Genomic DNA, 16267 nt, shown 5'->3' with positions numbered 1-16267 from the left:
TAAACTCATCTCCAATGAGTGGTATAACACCCCTTAAATAAAATCTTTAAAATTCATTTCCCAAAGGCAAATACAAACCAAGCCTGAGCAGAAAAATAAGATTTAAAAGAAACTAAATTGGTACATTTTGCAGCAGTGCAATGGCAGGCAGCCCAGAGTGTGGGTGTCAGTGAGCCCCAGAGTGGAATTGTGCCGTAGTGTTCCCCAGCAGCTGTGGCAGTGCAGGCCCAGCCAGCGCTGAAGCTGCAGCAGTGGCAGCAAGGCTTGGCCCCAGTGGCTGGAGGTGGCAGAGGAGGGTGGCCAGGATTGCAGAGGATTCCAGGCGAGGATCTGTGGGCAGGCGCAGGGGCTTGGCCCGCTGTGGAGCCCTGGCTGCTGCTGCGTTGCCTTCAGGGCAGGCTCAGGGGCGGCCTCCCATCCTCCTGCTGCAGGCGGGAAGTGCAAATCTCCGGGGCTCCAGAGCCCTTGAGGCCAGGCTGAGGGGTCCCCCCGTGTTGAGCTGTGCTGGCGGCTGTTTCTGGCCTCAGGGACACTTGGCATGGGCCCCTTGGCCACCAGTGGTGCTGCTTTGCACTCCTTAGGCAGGAGCCGATGTCCTGGCTGGGTGTTGGCAGCAGCAAAGTGCCAGGGCAGGCTCTGTGCCAGCCCAGCTTCCTGTAGGAGAATATCCCTTGATATCTGCTCCAGTGATTGCTGAAGCAGTGAGAATTGCTTTTGCCCCCCTGTTAGGTGCCATGGTGTCAGCAGAAGATATTGAAGCCTTCCTGCTCAGGGCATTTCAGTGCCAGGCTCTCACAAGCACCCACAGCTGCGCGGGTTGAGCTGAGCATGGGGCGGTGACCTGCGCTGTGTCTGATTCCCCTTCCTTCCCTCCCCTGGAACAGGGTGTTGCTTTTAGACGCCACTTGTCCTGGTTGCTTCAGAGTACTTTGGAGAGGCTCCATATCTAATTTTCGCTATTTTCCTGGGGCTGCCAGAACTTCAGGGTTCACTTCAGCATAGGCCTGGACAGACATTTGACACAGAGGTACAACAGAACCGGCCTCTGTATCCCTTTTTATAATATTAATTTGTGTTACGAGTTTAGTGATCATATCCCTTCCCAGTAAATCATGATAACACTTAGGAGCAAATAAAAATTCACGCATTTTAAACCCATCTCCCAGATCTACTAACAGTGATTGAATAAAACCATACACCTTTCCCACCTATCCCCTCACTAATGAAACATATTTTGAGCATTTTCCCCCCCTTAAGTCTAAGATTTAGAGTGGATTTAGAGACCACTGTGTCCATCAGGAAATGCCTCCTCTCAATGCAGACTCACTCTGAATGTTCTCAAGGGCTCCAGTGTGGAGGGTCCCTGGTGCGATGGGAGCTGTGACAGCCCTGCCAATCCATGTCCATCAAGGGGTGGACTTGCTGGTCCTGAGGGTGCTGCAGTCTGTGCTTGCAGTGTCCTTGTGCCCTGCAGCTGGAGCCCTGGTTCCTTGCCAGGGGCTGTTTGGGTGGGCTCTCCCCTGCCAAGGAGGGCAATGCCTCTGCCAGGTGCTTGTGGCCGAGCCGTGCCCTGGGTGCTGGGGCTGCCTTGGGCCCTGGGGTTGATCCCTCGGGGGCTGTAGGAACTGTGCCATGGCCTTTGCCTTCAGCTTGGCCTTTTGCTGCTCCCTTCTTGCATTCACCTGCTGTGCCTTTGTGCCCAAGGGCTGCAGGGCCTTCTTGTGCCCCTCCTGCAGCCCCCTCAGTGCCTGTGGGTGCTTGTCTTGCTTTACAAGAGAGGTGTCTGCTCGGGAAGGCAGAAAAAGCCTCTCTTGGAATGGAGTAAGGAAACCCCCTCCTTCTTAATTTCTAGACTAGTGAAATGAAGGGACTATCAGGCAAAGATTTGGGAATAGGAACAACAGTTCGTCACTAGTGTGTGTAATAAAGCAAACAAACACCAACAGCTGCGGCACTGACAGCAAACAGAGCCCGGACCCAGTCCTGGCCTTTGGGCTGCGGCGCTTTGCCCTTGGGTGCAGTTCCGGGCACGGCCGGCAGGGGCGCTGGTGGCTCCCGCGGGGCGGGGTAGCGCATCCCTCCCATGGGAACCTCTCTGAACGGAAATAGAGCAATCCCTTCATCTAACTCTTTCACTTTTTTACCTTCTCTAGCCTTTGTCCCGTGTTTTGAGAAAGAATTTGGAGAGGGCTGCCTTTTAACTGAGCTCCTAGTGTTTTGATAAGGTGCTTCCTGTAAAGAGAGAGAGTTTTCCTGAACAGCTGGAGCTGTGATTACCAAGGGGATGTAACTCAGAGCAGGACGGCATCAGGGGAGGATATCCCGCCGAGGCTCGGTGGGAGTGTGGGCAGGGTCTGCTGCGGATTTGGAAGAGGGGGATCTTTCCGTGGAGCCCAAGGCGGAGCGTGGGTAGCCCCCACATGGCTGATGGCGGCTGATCCGGCAGCTGCCGGCAGAGCAAAGGCAGGTGGGAGAGCCCGGCAGCAGCGGTGGTGCCCAGCGCAGGTGGCACGGGCAGGGCAGCCGGGGATGGGATGGTTGGGACCCCCCCTGGGTGCGGTGGGCGCGGTGACCTCGGAGCAGGCGGCAGGACAGAGCAACCCCCATCTTCCCCAGCATGGCCGGCAGAGCGGCCGCGGGCCAGGCAGTGGGAGCAGGGCACACAAATTGAGCGACAGCGCCGGGGCAGGTGGAGCTGCCCTGGGCAGTGAGGCCGCACCTGGGATGGAAACCGGGGCAGGCGGAGCTGAGGTGGGCAGCGAGCCGGGACCCAGGACAGGCGCCTGGGCCGCGAACGGAGGGGGCAAGACCTGCAGAGGATCCCACTCTCTGATTTTTCCTCTTATTCCCTTCCCTTTCATTTCCCCTTTTTCTTTTCTTGTTTTTTTTTTCTCGGGGCATTCTGATACTTCAAAGATTTTTATTCTCCTGAAATCTCCTGTCTAATATATGGCATATTCTCTTTCTTCTAGATTAAATGGGTTTTTACAAATAAATCCAGAGCCTAGCAAATCTAAACTTCTGCATGGATACTTTGAAATGGACGATGAGCTAACTCATGACCTCCTAATGTTTTTCTCATCACCTTTTTATTTATCTTTTGGCAAATTAAGCATCTTTCAGTTACTTGCTTTGCAAATCCAAAAATCACAATGCACCCATAGTTCCTTTAAAAATGATCACACAAAGCTTGTGTGCCCCAGTGGGTTTTCTGATGCATGTCTTCTAATATTTTCTTAGAAGCACATTTTATTAAGTAATTGTCTTCCATCATGAAGATGGAAGACATTTCCCTGATTTATCTTGTTCACTTCCTGTCTTCTTTAAGTCTTTTTTCTCGGCTTCCCTAAACTTTGGAATTTCCGGTTTTTCCTCATTTGGAGTTAATATTAACATAACTCTTTCAACACCATTTTCTGATGCATCCTTAGCTTTGTGATCTGCCAAATGATTTCCTCTTATTTCTGGGGTCTTTCCCTTTTGGAGTTCCCTAACATGTACTATAGCTATCTCTTTTAGGTAATTGTAATGCCTCGAAAACATCTAAAATAAGTTCCTCATGTACTAGTCCTTTTCTTCTTGAATTAAGTAATCTTTTCCCTTTTGAAAATTTTTTAAAGGTATGTACTACTCTAAAGGCATACCTTGAATCAGTATATATAGTTCCTTTATTTTGTGTTAAATATTCTAGTGCTCTTTTTAAAGTATATAATGCACAAGTTTGAGCTTACTAGTTTAAGGTTAATTTCCCTTTTTCCATAGTTTGCATGTTTTTCCCATCGACTACTGTATACCCTGTATTTTCTCCTTTTGCAAGCAATTGTATCTCAATTTTTTTCTTTTTTTTTCCCTGTATCCAACTTAATAGTTTTCTGTGTCATTTTTCAAGATCTTATCTATTCATCTTCTGCCTCTGTTTTTCACATTCACTAAAAACCTAAATACCACTTTTCTTTCAACTACACACACAAAAATAAAAAACTTTTTTCTCACACTACTTTCAGTACAATACACCTCCCTCCAAGGAGATATAGTGAAGCTTAAAATACAGAATCTACATTACCTATACTTTCATTCATCTACATTCACTCACTTTTATTTCTCATTCACTTCCACACATTCTTTCCCACCCTCAGGACACAGAGTGGATCCCTGTTGACAGAGAATCACGGGTCCCTGTGGCCCCCCCTCACCTTGGGGTTGGCCTCTGGGTCTCAGTATCTCCGGGCCTCCTGGGAGGGCCCTGACTCTGCTGCCTCCGGTGCCGTTCACCTGTGAGGCTGATTTGTGTGTCACTCACACTCTTAGCCACGGCCCCTTCAAACGCCCTGGGGACAATGGCCCCTTTGCAGGTCACCTGTACCTTATGCCACAGCCCCCACACGCCCAGGAGAACAATGGCTCATTTGTGGGTCACACACTCCTCTTTCCACAGCCCCCCCCTTCCCACCCACCTGGGAAGCTGAGGCTGCTTTTGTGTGTGACTCACTCTCACACACAACAAGACAACAATAAGGTACCTTTTGTTATAAATGATCAAATCGAGAGCCAAACTTATAAGAAAATTTAGCAAAGATTTATTAATTTGTCTGTGCGACTGAAGTTCGGTCGTCAAAACCAGCACAGCCAAGGGTCAGCGTCGAGCCCGGGTTCGGTGCTGGGTGAACACGGATCTGAGCTCGGAATGTCAGAGTCTCCCCCTGTTCACAAATGCTGCCTGACACAGCGAGTTCTTTTACAGTTTATTCTGCTCGAGGCAGAGATGACCGAATGTTCTTTGTGTCTCTTCCCATGCATAACCGTGTCTTTACCTGTGCAGAGGTGGACAAAGACTCAGTCCCGGTGTCTGATGTTGTCAGTAGACTCTGGGGAAGGCAGCATTCACATGCATCAGGGTGGGGCTGTGGATCATCATGGTAGCTGTAATCTTCGAGGCGTTAATCACTCTTGGCTGGACCCTGTGACCCGGGGAAGCCAGCGATGATCGCCCTGGAAGCTTCTATTCTTTCATGTAAAACCCCGATGTTTATCTCAACCAAGTCCAGGAACTGGATGTATATGAATAAGATGCTGTTCCCTGCCAGGGTGGTCAAAAGACATAGTGTGGATTTTACAATATTTTATACATTAATAGCATGAATTATCTCTTCCATATACTACACTTTCACGTCACCTATTACAAGTTTAGGTGTTTCTGGCCAGTCCTGATGCTCTTGGATATCCCTCAACCCAGCTGTGCTGCCCAATCCCAGATGTTCTTGAGCATATCCTCAATCCGGCAGAATTTGGCTCAGCCGTGGATGCTCTTGGAATGTTAATTCCTCAACCCTGCAGGTTTTCATTCTGGATGCTCTTGGGCTCTCTTATCCCTCAAACCAACAGAAATTTTAGGAGCCCCTTTTTTCCCATTTCCTAGTGGATTGGGCTTGGAAACTCCTCTGCTCCCTTCCTCCTGAGGGGTCCAGCCCCTCTCTGGGACCCAGTCCCAGTTACCCCGGGGGATTCTCTCACTCCTCTTATCACTCGCTGTGTCTCTTTACTGGCTGCTTCCCTCGAGGAAAGTTGGAAACGCAGCGTGGGAGACTCCAGCACTCACTTGGCAGGTGTGGGACAACCAGCCCTCGTCTCATTCACAACCCAAAGTAGAGAATGCGGGGAGAAGGGAGCCCGGGAGCCCAAACAGCCCAGGCATCCCAAAATGGGGAGAGGGAAGCAGGGGGAGCTTTTGGCATTGCTGGGACTGCCAGCAGCCTGGGCAGGGCGGGCACCAGGCACAAGGGGGACCCCCAATCCAAGCGTGACCCCAAACAGCTGGGACAGGGGGGAGCCCCCGAACACCAGAGGGGAGGGACCAGGGATGGGGAACTCCTGGGAGGCTTTTTCAGGGCTGAATCTTGGTGTTTGGGAGGTTTTTCTGGAGCCCAGATGGCCAGTGACTTGTAGAGATGGACTTGGGCAGAGTGACCTTCAAACTCAATGTGTGTTGGGGAAGATGAAACAGGAAAGCCTTATAAATACGATTGTCTGGCAAAAGATTGTGTGAACATAAAAAGTATAAGGAAGACTGAAATGAAAGCAAGCTCTGAGATACCTCAGTTAGTGAACAACTGGAAAACAATTGTGTGGTTCAACTGAAGGTAATCCCCTTTTGATGAAACAATTCTCTCTGCTCGCAGACAGATCCAAGGGTCACAGCAGATCCTACAGCTTGGCAGAGGGAGTCCAAAGAGGAGATTTTAGGGTTTAAAATGTATCACAGTATGGTGATGTAATGATTTTTACAGGCTGTATGTAAATGCTATAGGATTTGTATATTGTACTAGATTGGTTAGTGAGAAATATAATATTTAACACAGAAGAAAATTGATTGTATTGTAACGGGACCCTTCCTCTCTTACGCTCTTCTCCTCTTACTCTCTTACCCTCTCATCCTCTCTACCCCTCTCTTCTCTCAGCCCTGCTCCGAGCTGTGCCTGGTAGCTCCAAGCAGGGCCCTGCACCCAGGCCCTTTGCAATAAACCGCAAGTTCCACAACCTGGCTGCAGAGATCTCTGGTCTCCGTCTGTCCCGACCGTCCTACCCCCCAATGCTCCTACAAGCGCGCTTCTCCCTTGTTTTCCCCAAACCAGGATTTCCCATTGCCAAGGCCTGGGAGGCTGCGAGGAAGAGGAAGATGCCCCGGGACACTGAGGCAGGTGAGGAGGAAGTCAGTGCCCCTTTCCCCTCTGTGCTGCTCCATCTCCCAGCCCAGCATGGACCGGCTGCAGCACAGCCCTGGGGGGATCTCCTTGCCCTTTCCTGTGGCACGGAGGCAAATCCCATCCTGTCCTTGTCCTTCCTCCTCCAGAGCAGAAGCTGAGCATGGAGAGCAGAGAGGACAAATGCCCGCGGCAGAACCTGGTGGCAGAGGCCGTTTTGAGCGGCTCTACGGCGCAGGAAGCCAACGGGGAGGAAAAGCCCCGGAGATGCCACACGAGGAGGGGCTGCAAACGCAGCCAGTGGGGATCTGAGGGGGAAAGAGCCAGCCTGGGCCGGGAAGGCGGCCGGAGACGGAGCCAGAGCTTGGAGCTGGTGCTCCATGAGCAGCTCCATGATGGGGAGAAGCCCCACACGTGTGGGGAGTGTGGGAAGAGCTTCCGGTGGAACTCCAACCTGATCAGCCACCAGAGGATCCACACTAAAGAGAAGTCCTATGAGTGTTCCAAGTGTGGGAAGTGCTTCAGCCGGAGCTCCCACCTGATCACGCACCAGAGGACCCACACTGGAGAGAAGCCCCACGAGTGTGGGGAGTGTGGGGAGTGTGGGAAGAGCTTCAGCCAGAGTTCCCACCTGATCAGCCACCAGAGGACCCACACTGGGGAGAGGCCCTACGAGTGTTCCAAGTGTGGGAAGAGGTTTCCGACCAGCTCCAGTCTCCTCCAGCACTACTGGATGCACAGGGAGGAGAGGCCCTTCCAATGCCCCGACTGTGGGAAGGGATTCAAGCACAACTGCAACCTCATCACCCACCGGCGCATCCACACTGGGGAGAATCCCACGAGTGTCCCCCGTGTGGGAAGAGCTTCTCCAGCAGCTCTCACTTGACCCGACACCAACGGAGGCACCACTAAGGGAAGCTCTGTGAGTGCCCCGAGTGCGGGCAGAGCTTCGTGCGCTGCTCCAGCTCCATCCCCCACTGGAGGAGACACTTTGGGCACAGCCCAGGTGCTCCACATTCCCTGTGATCCATGTTGGGAACACACCTAGCTGTTTCGCCTTTTAATTTCACCTTAATTTTTCTCTATTCTCCATCTCTTTGCACTGCAAAAGCCAAGAGGAATGGATCTGTCACCTCAAAATCACTCAAATCCCAGTGAAAACAGCTCAATCTGACCCCAAAAAGAGCTCAAACCCACCTCAAAAAACTCAATCCCATGCCAAACTCACTCGATTCCGCAGCCATCAGGCTGAGATGAGGTTGGGAAATGATTTAGAGTCGTGGGGTCTCCATTAGAGTGGTGGGATGGAGATTGTGTGGGGCTGGGTGTGTGGGATGTATTTGACAGCAAAATATGAGACTTACTGATTTCTCTCCCGTTCATGTTCAGTCTGTTGCAGTTCTGTTTGCAGAGTGCCGCCTTCTCAGCTCATTGTCTTTGTGTCCCTTTTCTCTCCTGCCTCTCTTTGCCTGCTCTGTTTCTCTCTCAGTGTCTCCCTGGGCCCACGGACCACCAGAGACCCTGCCCTGATTTAATTGACCCAGGCACCACCAGAGACCCTCCCTATATTTAATTGCCTCAGGGACCACCCAATACCCTCCCCTGATTTAATTTATCCCTCCCCTGATTTAATTGACCCCTGCCTCCAAAGACCCTCCCCTGATTTAGTTGACCTTTCCCTGTTTTAATTCCCCTTCCCCTGATTTAATTGACCCCTGCCCTGATTTAGATGACCCCTCTGTCCCCACAGACCCTCCCCTGATTATTTATTATTTTATTTCCCAATTACTATTTTAATTCCCAGTCCCAGGAGCTGAAGTCCTGAAGGCTGGCAGGGAATGTCTCTGTAGGATTTTGCTCCATTTCCCTTCAAGGGCGGGAACATATTTTCCTGGCTCGGAGCTGGAATTGCAAACTTCTGGAATGTGTGCAGGGCAACATGGACTGGGATCAAACATGGACTAGGATCAAATAGGGATTGGGATCAAATATGGACTAGGACCAAACAGGGACTTGGATCAAATAGGGACTGGGATCAAATATGAACTGGGGTCAACTATTCACTGGGATCAATTATTGATTGGAATCCTACAGTGTGAGATAAACTGGACTGAGCTTATATAGACTGGGATCAAATACGGGCTGGGATCAAATATGAATTGGGATCAAAAATGGACTGGGATCAAATATGGACTAAAATCAACTATGGACTGGGATAAACTGGACTGGGATAAAATGTGGACTAGGATAAGCTATGGACAGGGATCAAATATGGACTGGGATCAAATATGGATTGGGATCAAATGGACTGGGTTCCTACAGACTGGGATAAACTGGACTGTTGTTGTATGCTGTAATGTCCCATTTTGGCCTTCCAGGTCATTCCCCCAGGTGTGCCTATGCCTCTGTCCCTTCCCCCTTGCCCCCATGCTGAGTGAGTCCTGTCAATCAGGCTGAACATTCCAGCAAGGCGTCGTGTGGTTGGTCAAGTTCAAAGGATGCCACTCAGGCCCAGGGGTCATTGGCCTATCTGGGTGTCATCTTCCCCTGAGACCCTGCCCCTCTCACCTGGTTGGTGGCTCACCTGTACCTCCCCTCCCCCTGTCCCTGAGCTTAAAAAGGCAATCAGACCATGCGGCCGTGGTTCTGTTGGAGCAGTTGCTCATGTTCAGACCTCTGTAACCATGGAATAAACCTCTGGACATTAAACCCTCCAGCAGAATCCTCTCCTTTTTCTCTCCACCATCGCCTGAAGCTATTCCTCCTGAGGTAACGGGGTTCCTAACAAGCCTGGACTTGTTCAGTGCCCAGCTGCAACCACCAGCAAGCCAAGGTATCTCTGGGGTGATACACCACAGTTGCTGCCTTTGGCCCAGCAGCAAGGGTCAGACTGGCCCAGGCACTATCTAACTGGTAATATTGGGAGCCTTTTTTCCAATATTTGGCGTCTCTGGGTGGGCAAAGCGACTTTGCAGCCTGAGACCGACCTGCAGTACCTTGTAGAATCTTCAGGCAGCCGTGCATCCAGCTGAAAGGGGCTTTGGTTACAACGCCCTCAGCTAGAGACTTAGGGAATATTCCCAGAAGAAGTTTCGTGGACTGTTCAGCACCTGTGGAAAGCCCAGCTCCTTTCTGATGAACAGATTTTCCAGAGGAAGAACAGGGTAGCCTCTCTCGCCTATAGAGAGGTCCTGTTCCGGTGAAGAGACCTGCCTGTACCCAGCCAGCTACAGCTTCCATTTCAGGTGAGTATCTCTGCTCTCGTTAGAGCAGGAGCTCAAAAACAGACTCTGCCATGAGTTCTGTTCCTTTTTGCCTTTGCATTTTTGGCTGCGCAGCCCCACAGACGGGAATTTATTGCGTTCTAGCTTTAGCTTTCTGCTGCATATGTTACTCTCTTTTGACATTCGCGCCGGAGTGAGAGCTCTCTGCCCTTCCCCCCGGCTCTGCAATACAGCGTGCTCGGCTCTCTCCACGTGGTCGGGAGATCTTTCTCTCTCTCTCTCTGTGCGGGGGAGGGGGGGCTCTCGGCTCTCTCGCCGCGGGGGACTCTCTTTCTCTCTCTCTGTGCGGGGGAGGGGGGTTCTCTGCACACGCGGTGTGGGGGGCCCCGGTTTCGGCTTGCCACGTGGCGTGGCTGCTCTCTCTGCTCCGCGGGGGGGGCTGCATTCCACGGCGGGGGAGGCTTTGTTTCTGCCTCAGCACTGCAGGGCGTGCCCTGCTGCTGCTGCCCGGGAATTTTAAAAGCAGTATATACAGCTGCATTGTGAAGCTTTTGTCGGCTCGTTATCGCTTTCCATCTGTGTTTTTTTTTTTTTTTTAAATCGGTAGCTGATTTTAGCTTTGTTTTTGGTCAGGCGGGATTTAGTACTTTGCTTTTTATATCTAACATGGGTTTGAAATTCAGCATTGTACAAAAAGGAGTGTTTTATAATATTGTTAGCATTTTAGACAGTGGTAATGTTAAGTTCTCTAAAGGAAAATTGAAACAGTTTATAAGATGGCTTTTCCTCCACTTCCCACAAATCTCCCACAAATCTCACAAATCCACAATATTAAATTCTGGGATAAAGTTGGGAATGAATTGATAACCTTAGGACAATCTGGCAATGCACCCTCAGCTAAATTTTTGTTTTGGAGTTTACAAATTCGAACAGCATTGCTCAAACAAAAGGAAATGGAGAAAAAGCCAAATTTAAAGCCATGTACCTCTGCTCTCCCTGTTTCTCCCTCTCCTAGCTCTAAAACCCCTAAACCTCTTTCCCCAAAACTTGGTATTTTAAACAGAGCAAACTCATTAGGATGTCGACTCCCAGAGTCTGCTGAAATGCCTGAGTTGCCCTGTCCACAAGGCCCTGGCCAGGCTGCGTGGAACCTTTCCCAATCCCCTGTGTCCCATCCTCTGAAACCTACAGCACGTGTTAGCTTTCCAGAGAGCAGTGATGCCCAAAGTTGCCCCCAGGGGGTCCACAAGATGGTGGATGCCACGTGGCATCTTCCCAAACCTGGTCTTCGTCTTCCCAAAATCCTCTTAAGCATCCCGAAACTCCAGCCCCATCCCCCTCTCCTCCTGTTCCTCGTGACACCTTCCCCCCTCCGCCTCCCTTTCCTGCAATTCCCTCAGCTCCACCCCTCTACTCCTCCCAGGGGGCGTCTGCTGACGTGATGTCACCAGGCATCCCCGCCCCCTGCTTGCCCCCTGACCCCGCCCCCTGTTCCCACGGTTTCCCCGCCCCTTGCCAGCCCCCTGTCCCCCTTGCGTCCCTGCCCCCTCCCCGGGTTCCCACGGTGGGGACACACCCACTGCCATCCCCCAAACCTGTAGCTGTGATCCCAATGCTTCTGTTTCAAGGGATACAGAGCAGGGAACAGCAGATTCAGTGCATAGTCCCATGTTGTCACTGGCTCCTGTTACCTTTCAGCCTGCAGCTCAGGGGGGAGCAGCTCCAACTGCTAATTGGAGTCCTTTTGGACGACAATTGATTAAAGAGATCTGTAAATCTCATAAAGAATATGGTCCACACAGTCCATATTTCCGTGGCCTGTTAAATTCTGAACTGAGTAGGACTGTAGTGATTCCACATGATTTAAAACAGCTTTTTTCCTGTCTCATGACCTCCACGGAATTCAAATTATGGGAAATAGCATGGAAACAAATGCTGAATGATGCTCTCCCAGGTTTGCATTCTGATCCAAACACAGCCAAAGACAACAGTGGTAACCCTATCACCATTGAGCACCTCTGTGGTGAGGGCCAATGGTCTTCTCCCTCAATCCAAGCTACTGCAATTCCGGCAGAAACACTCGAGAAAGTAAAAGAAGCAGCTGAAAAAGCGTTCTTTTCACTACAACCTGAGGGGCCTTTTGAACCCTATAGTAAAATTAAACAGCTACCATCAGAGCCTTTTTTGTAATTTGTCGAAAGGTTAACTAGAGCTATTGAAATACAAGTTAAAAAAGAGAATGCTAGGGAAGCAATTTTAGAGGAAATGACATTTACAAATGCAAATGAACAGTGTCAAACGGCAATCCTGAGCCTTCCTATCGAACCGTCTCCAACCTTAAAAGATATGCTCATAGTCTGTAACAGGAAAGTGCCTCTGATGAGAGTGGCTGAAGACACCAGACCAAGGCTGCTGCCAAGACCACCTCAGCGTGTCGCCGTTGCCAGCCCTGCACCTTTTCCCTCTGCACAGCAGTACCCTGGGCAGCAGCAGAGACCAGCAATGGTTGAGCCCACAAAACCATGCCTGCTTTGTAACAACCTAGGGCACTGGAGTAACCAGTGCCCCCTGAAAAGGGAATTTGATGAATTTAGAAATGGCAGGGGAGGAGAACTACAAGCCCTCCCTGGGGGTCAACAACAACAAAAAAACTGAAAAGACAGCGCCGGCCTGCCAGGCGCGCAGACACAAAAAGAGCAGGCCAAGGGAATAAGGGTAGCAAAACAAATCAAGCGCGCGATATTAATGTTTGTGTAAGTGAAGCAGGTGCTTCAAAGACTGTGTATGATTTAAGTGATCCTGTGTTAACCTCGTCTTCTGTCAATGAGCCTTACAGGTTGCAGCTGACTGAGTCACTCCATCTGGAGGACACTGATTGGCATTTTGTGTCTGTAAATCCTGAACAGAAAGGTACTTGGAACCGGATTCGTTGTAAGTACATCGTCATTGGGGACACCAAACACACACCACAAGAGATCAGAATTGCTCCAGGAATGACAACATCAGATCCTGAGCAATTTGTTCTCGGCCTGCATTGTTTCCACCCACCCCTGTTTCTTCCCAAGGGACAAATTGTTGCACAAGCTATCCCTGTGCCATCTTTACCTGAAAATATCAAAAAACAAGGGCCCACAGTCGCCCGAGTACAAGTTATTGGGAAAGACAAACCCAAATTATGGTGTAATGTCAGTGGGGGTGGGGAGTCTAAACGCATTGAGATGCTTGTAGACACAGGTGCAGACTGCACAGTGATTCCAGTACAAGACTGGCCAGCACATTGGCCTTTGCAAAATGTTGCTGGTCATCTTCGAGGTGTAGGAGGTCTGCAATTGGCAAGACAATCCAAAAGCATTATTCAATTTGAGGGACCAAACGGACAATTGGCAAATATCCGTCCATTTGTGTTAGATTATTCGGAACCTTTGTTAGGGAGAGATTTGATGGCCCAGTGGGGTGTCACAATTGATATTCCAGACTCTCCACAGCATATTTGTACAGCAGTCATTGAACAACAGCGCCCCACCCAAAAACTGAAGTGGATAACAGACAAATCAGTTCAGGTGAAACAGTGGCCGCTCAGTAAACAAAAAATAAAGGTGCTTGAGGAACTAGTAGAAGAGCAACTAAAAAAGGGCCACATTGTGGAGACCATGTCCCCATGGAACTCCCCAGTGTTTGTCATCCAAAAAGCTGACAAAAAGAGATGGCGGCTCCTCTGCGACCTCCGACAAATTAATAACGTAATTGAAGATATGGGTTCTCCCCAACCTGGTATGCCATCCCCAACAATGCTTCCCCAAGATTGGAAATTAGCTGTTATTGATATTAAGGATTGTTTTTTCCAAATCCCCTTGCACCCTGACGATGCACCGCGTTTTGCATTCTCAGTTCCTTCTATTAATATGGAATCCCCTATGAAAAGGTACCATTGGACCGTTCTTCCTCAGGGATTAAAGGTATCTCCAGCTATCTGCCAGTGGTATGTCTCTTCCCTGCTTTCCCCAGTATGTGCAGCCGCAGAGAAGGCCATTATCTATCATTATATGGATGATATCCTTGTGTGTGCCCCCAATGATGATGTACTCACACATGCGCTTGACCTAACGATTGATGCATTGATTGTTGCAGGGTTCGAGCTCCAGGAAAAGAAAATTCAAAAGATGCCACCTTGGAAGTATTTGGGCTTAGAAATTGGAAATAGGACCATTGTTCCTCAAAAACTAGAAATCAATCCAAAGATCAAGACCCTTGCGGATGTCCACAAGTTGTGTGGGTCTTTGAATTGGGTAAGACCATAGCTCAGTCTGACTAATGAAGACCTTGCCCCTCTTTTCAATTTATTGAAAGGGGGAGAGGACCCAGGTGCTCCTAGGTCTATTACCCCAGAGGCACGGAAAGCTCTAGAAAAGGTTCAGTTTGCAATGTCCAAAAGACAGGCCAACGGATGCCGGCCTGACCTGCCATTCAAATTTATCATCCTAGGTAAGTTGCCACACCTCCATGGAATTATTTTCTGGTGGGAGGAAAAACAAACACCTAAGGCAAAGAACACACCAAAAAAGGACCGGGACCAGAGGGACCCTCTCTTGGTCATAGAATGGGTTTTCCTCAGTCACAAAAGGTCCAAGAGACTGACAAAGCCTCAGGAGCTGGTAGCAGAACTGATCCGAAAAGCAAGGACCCGGATCAGGGAGTTAGCAGGATGTGATTTTAAGTGCATTCACATTCCAGTTGAGTTAAAATCAGGTCAAAATACTATGAAAATACTGGAACAATTGTTTCAAGAAAATGAAGTGTTGCAGTTTGCTCTGGATTCCTACTCAGGACAAATTTCAGTAGCGCGGCCCGCTCACAAATTGTTCGAACAAGATGTTCAATTTACCTTAAAACTGAGAAGTGCTCTAAGTAGGAGACCTTTAAAAAGGGCTCTAACTGTCTTCACAGATGCATCTGGGAGGTCCCACAAGTCCGTTATGACTTGGAAGGACCCTCAAACCCAGCAGTGGGAGACAGACATTGCTGAGGTGGAAGGTTCACCTCAGGTTGCTGAATTGGCTGCAGTTGTTAGGGCCTTTGAAAGGTTCTCAGAACCATTTAATCTGATCACAGACTCTGCATACGTGGCAGGAGTAGTATCCAGGGCAGATCAAGCAATACTGCAAGATGTGTCTAACATCACACTTTTCTAATTGCTCTTAAAACTGGTAAAGTTAGTCACTCACCGAGAGCAACCATTTTATGTGATGCGTGTCAGGTGACACACTGACTTGCCAGGGTTTATCGCTGAAGGTAACAGAAGGGCAGATGCTCTTGCTGCACCTGCAGTGATGGCCACTCTCCCAAATGTTTTTGAACAGGCAAAAATCAGCCACCAGCTTTTCCACCAAAATGCACCTGGCCTGGTTCGTCAGTTTAACATCACTCGAGAACAGGCCAAAGCGATTGTGGCCACATGCCCAAATTGCCAACAACATGCACTCCCTACAGTGAGTACGGGAGCAAACCCAAGGGGGTTGAACAGTTGTGAACTGTGGCAAACAGATGTAACACACATACAGTCTTTTGGGCGGCAGAAATATGTTCATGTTGGTGTAGATACCTTTTCTGGAGCGGTCTATGCTTCTGCCCACATAGGAGAATCATCTATTGATGCTATTAAGCACCTCTTACAGGCTTTTTCTTTCATGGGCATCCCCAAGGAGCTGAAAACTGACAATGGGCCTGCTTACAAATCCAAGGAATTCGAGAGCTTCCTGCAACAATGGGGAGTAGAGCACAAAACTGGCATCCCCTACTCCCCTACAGGTCAAGCCATTGTAGAAAGAACTCACCGTGATATTAAAAGGGTCCTGGACCAGCAACAACAGGTTCTGAAGGTGGAACCTCCCCACATCCGGTTATCCAGGGCACTATTCACAATCAATTTTCTGAATTGTTCTTTTGACAGCCTGAACCCACCCATCCTACGCCACTTTGGGGGGAGCAGTCATAGGTTGATGAAAGAAAAACCTCCAGTTTTAGTAAAGGACCCTGAGACTTGGAAAATGGTGGGACCCTACAAATTGGTTACTTGGGGACGTGGATATGCCTGTGTGTCCACCCCCTCTGGTTTAAGGTGGGTTCCTTCCAAATGGGTAAAGCCCTATGTTCCCAAGGTCTCAGAGAAATCTACAGAAGCACCCCAGGTTGCTCATGCTGCCTGGAGAAGAAAACGCCGCACGTGTTCTCTGGAGGAAATTCCATTTAAGCCTCCTATCTGGAATAGTTTATAATATATGTTTGTTTCAAGTTTTTGTACCAGTTTAGATCCCACTGTTCGTGTGTAGCCTCGAGACGCCATGAGAC

The 16267-nt window shown here is 49.6% G+C and overlaps 2 pseudogenes; one reads left to right on the top strand and one right to left on the bottom strand.

The window, feature by feature from the left end:
* Nucleotides 1–16267, top strand: part of LOC132085554 (uncharacterized) — a 560373-nt pseudogene that overhangs the window by 88247 nt on the left and 455859 nt on the right.
* The window catches only part of LOC132085574 (zinc finger protein 883-like), a 211049-nt pseudogene that overhangs the window by 163591 nt on the left and 31191 nt on the right, over nucleotides 1–16267 (bottom strand).

The sequence above is a fragment of the Ammospiza nelsoni genome, chromosome 31, assembly GCF_027579445.1.
Source record: "Ammospiza nelsoni isolate bAmmNel1 chromosome 31, bAmmNel1.pri, whole genome shotgun sequence".
Taxonomy (NCBI): domain Eukaryota; kingdom Metazoa; phylum Chordata; class Aves; order Passeriformes; family Passerellidae; genus Ammospiza; species Ammospiza nelsoni.
Note: the sequence above shows the minus strand (reverse complement) of the source record. Positions and strands in the feature narration are given on the sequence as shown.